Below are 4,604 nucleotides of genomic sequence, written 5' to 3'. Positions count from 1 at the left end.
TTCGGCTTGGGTCGTGATCCCAGGGTGCTGGGATCGAGCCCCACATCGGGCTCCCTGCTCCGTGGGAAGCCTGCTTCTCCCTCTCCCACTCCCCCTGCTTGTGTTCCCTCTCTGGCTGTCTTTCTCTCTGTCAAATAAATAAAACCTTTAAAAAAAAAAAAAAAGAAAGAAATTCTGTTCAGCTAGACCTCCAAGTTCATTAGGTACGTATTCCACCTTCCCCAAAGTTGCAGAAGACAGTGTCATGAAGCTTTCTGTCATTATGTAACAACTCTACCCTACGTCCTCTAGTTTCTTTCTTTCTTTTTTTTAAAGATTTTATGTATTCGTTTGAGAGAGAAAGACCATGAGCGGGGTGAGGGGTAGAAAGAGAGGGACAAGCAGACTCCATGAACATGGAGCCCAAGTCAGGGCTCAATGCAGGGCTTGATCCCAGGACCCTGAGAGCATGACCTAAGCTGAGCCACCCAGGTGCCCCACTTCCTTTAGTTTCTAATAATATTTTCCTCGTTTCCTTTTGAGCTTTCACTGGCAGTCCCCTCAAAATCCAGATTTCTCCTAAAAGCCTGTTCAAAGCAATTTAGGCATTTTCTAATGTGCTCCTCAAAACCTTTCCAGACTTTGCTCACCACTTGATTCCAAAGCCTCTCCCATATCTTTAGGTATTAATTATGGCAGCCCCCTGTTTCCAGGTACCAAAATCTGTGTTAATTATCCACTGCTGCATAACAAATCACCTCAAAACATAGTGGCTTAAAACAACATTTATTACCTCGTGGTTTTGGTGGGTCAGGAACTCAGGCATAGTTTCATTGATTCCCTGGCTCAGGGCCTATCACATGGGGCTATGGTCTCATCTGAAGGCTTGGCAAAGGAAAGATCCACTTCCAAGTTTACTCAAGTAGCTGTCAACGGGATTCAGTTCTTCATAGGTTGTTGGACTGAGGACCTCAGTTCATCTCCGGCTGTTGGCTGGCAGCCACCCCCAGTTCCATAGGACAACTCACAACCTAACAACTCCCATCATCAGAGCAAGCCAGGGGATGAGCAAGAGAGAGAGTGTATTTGAGCAAGACAAAAGTTACATTCTTTTGTAACCTAAGCAAGAAGTGACATCCCATCACTTCGGCTGTACTCTATTTGGTTTTGTTTTGTTTTGTTTTGTTTTGTTTTGTTTTAGGAAGGAAAGGGAAGAGGGAGGGAGGAGAGAAAGAATCCCAAACAGGCTCCATGCTCAGCACAGAGCCTGATGCCAGGCTCGATCTCATGACCCTGAGATCATGACCTGAGCCAAAATCAAGAGTCAGACGCTTAACTGACTGAGCCACCCAGGTGCCCCATTGTATTCTATTTGTTAGAATCAAGTGATGGGTTTAGCCCATGGTCAATGGGAGATTAATACACAGGACATGAATACTAGGAGATGGGTATCTTTGTGAACCATTTCAGAAGCTGCCGACTACACATTCTTGAAATTCTCTTCCATGGATTTGTAAGCACCATACCTGCTAAGTCTTCCATGTTTCAGCCTTCAGAGATGTTGCTGGACCTCAGCTGTCCTCTTTTTTCACAGCAAACCTTCTCTCTGACTGGGCTTAATCTCATTTCTACTGGTGACTCTGGGGTTCACTCCATTAGAAGTATTTAAGAGGTAGAATCTGGCTAGATGACAAGGCAAGACTTATGAAAAGATACAAAGAATAATATAGTGAATAACCATATACTCACTGCCCAGTTTAAGAAATAAAACAATATTAATTGAGTTGAAGCCCTTGGGTCCTCCTTAGGCCCACTTATATCCCCCACTTATATCCCTACACTTATCTTTAGAGGCAACTGCTGTTCTGAGTTTGGTGTTGATTGCTATTATGCATTTCTTCATATATATATGAAGATGCATATATATATATATATGTATATATATATATATATACATATATATATATGTATTCCTAAGTCATATTTACTATTATTTTGCATGTTTCAATCTCTATGCAAACATAATCATATTGTATGTATTTTTTTGCAACTTGCTTTTTTGGCTCACATTATGTTGGAGAGATTTATCCATTAACACATGAAGCTCTGGTTGATTCCTTTCCATTGCTGCATGGTATTCCATTGCATAAGTATACCACGATGTATGCTTTTAAAGAACAGTCAGCCTGTTTCCAGTGAGTTCTCTTATAAGCAATGCATGATGAATATTCTTGTACGTGCCTATCAGGACATGTGTGGAAGAGTTTCTCTAGAATATGTACCAGGAATAGAATGAAGAAGATGTGCATCTTCAATTTTTCTGGATAATAACAATTAGCTCTTCAAAGTGGTTGTCCCAGTGTATGCGCCAACCAACCACGCGTAAGGGTTTAATCTGCTCATGCCCTCAACGCTTGAGGTGTCAGGCATTGAAATGTTTGCCATTCTGAGAGATGTGAAATGGAATCTCATTCTGCTGCCAGAATGTGTCATGGACTAGATATTCTTAAAGGACCTCCCGCAAAAACCATTATTTGTATTGTTTTGCTGAGTTTGCAAAATTTAAGAGCACTCTTCAAAGGGGAAGAGTCCTAAGAGGTAGAGTTGCTTGGACAGTAAATGCTGACAGAAGTCCTGCAGTTGGGAGATTGAGTCTTGGGCCAGCAGCGAAATGGCCGGGATAGAGAGCTGAGCCTGAAACTCTGGTGGGGAGGGGCACAAAGGGAGCTGAAGTGGCCCCAGGCCACTGGCTCTACAGCCCGCAGCAGAAGGAAATGCAAATCTATTTGAAGGAAACCATACCTAATGTAAGCTCTTGGGATTTCCCCAGATTAAGATAAACCAAACACGAGTTTATGATTGTTATCACCATAGAAACACAAAAATGAGAAAGTGACAAGAGACGGTCAATAACAAGGCAGTTTTTCAAGTAAACTAAGTAGAATGTTTAGAAATTAAAAATATAATTGTTGAAACAAAATGTCAACAGGCAGACCAAGCTCCCTCATGAATATAGACATAAAAATCCTTAACAAATATTAGCAAATAGAATTTAGCAATATATAAAATTATATCCCATGAGCAAGTGGAGTTGCAGGGATGCAAGGCTGCTTCAATATTCAAAAATCAAACACTGTTATCCACCATATCCATAGACTAAAGAAGAAACACCATGTGAGCATATCGATTAATGCAGGAAATGTATTTGACAAAATTCAACACCTGTTCAGAAAACTAGAATAAGGAGGAGATGAATCTCCAGAGAACTATGCTAGTGAAAAAGAGTCAAGTCGATTCAAAAAGATTACATGCTGTGTGATGCCATTTATATAATATTATTAAAATGACACAATTATAGAAATGGGGAGCAGTGATTAGGGATTAGTGATTGCCAGGGGCTAAGGAGGGGGTAGAGGTGAGAGGGGAGTGGGTGGGAGTATAATAGGACCACCCAAGGGATCCTGGTGTGATGGCAATGTTTTATATCTTGACTGTTTTGATGCCGATATCCTGGTTATGATACTGAACTATAGGTTTTTTTTTTTTTATTGAAGTATAATTGATACACAGTGTTATATTAGTTTCAGGTGTACAACATAGGGACGTCTGGGTGGCTCAGATAGTTAAGGGTCTGCCTTTGGCTCAGGTCATGATCCCAGCGTCCTGAGATCAAGCCCCACCCACATCAGGCTCCTGGCTCTGCGGGAGCCTGCTTCTCCCTCTCCCTCTGTCTCTTCCCCTGCTCATATTCTCTTTCTCTCTGTATCTCTGAGTCTCAAATGAATAAATAAAAATCTTTATTTTTTTTTTAAAGATTTTATTTATTCATTTGACAGAGAGAGAGACAACGAGAAAGGGAACACAAGCAGGGGGAGTGGGAGAGGGAGAAGCCCGCTTCCCGCGGAGCAGGGAGCCCGATGTGGGGCTCGATCCCAGGACCCTGGGATCATGACCTGAGCCGAAGGCAGACGCTTAACGACTGAGCCACCCAGGCGCCCCAGTAAAAATCTTTAAAAAAAAAAAGTGTACAATATAGTGAGCGAACAACTCCAGGGAAGTCTATACCTTATGCAATGCTCAGCACGAGTGTAGCTGCCGTCTGACACCATGCAAGGCTATTACAACAAAAACGATGACTACATTCCCTGTTCTCCACCTTTCATCCTCGTGCCTTATTCATCCCATAACTGGAAGCCTGGACCCCCGACTCTCCTTCACCCATTTTGCCCATCCCCCATCCCTTTCCCCTCTGGCAACCAGCAGTTTGTTCTCTTATTAATGGTTGTGCTTCTGGGGGCATCTGGGTGGCTCAGTTGGTTAGGCGTCTGACTCTTGATTTCAGCTCAGGTCATGATCTCAGCGTCGTGAGATCGAGCCCCATGTCAGGTGCTGTGCTGGGTGTGGAGTCTGCTTAAGATTCTCTCTGTCCCTCTCCCTCTGCCCTGCCCCCTAAAAAAATGGTGTTTCTGGATGTGTTTCTGGATGTGTTTGTTCGTTTTTTGTTTCAGATTCCACATACAAGTGAAATCATGGTATTTGTCTTTGACTTATTTCATTTAGCATAATTACCCTCTAGGTCCACTCATGTTGTTGATACTGTACTATAGTTTTGCAAGATACCACCA

Source organism: Halichoerus grypus, chromosome 10 (genome assembly GCF_964656455.1).
Source record: "Halichoerus grypus chromosome 10, mHalGry1.hap1.1, whole genome shotgun sequence".
In the NCBI taxonomy this organism is placed as follows: domain Eukaryota; kingdom Metazoa; phylum Chordata; class Mammalia; order Carnivora; family Phocidae; genus Halichoerus; species Halichoerus grypus.
This window is presented reverse-complemented; position numbering follows the sequence as displayed.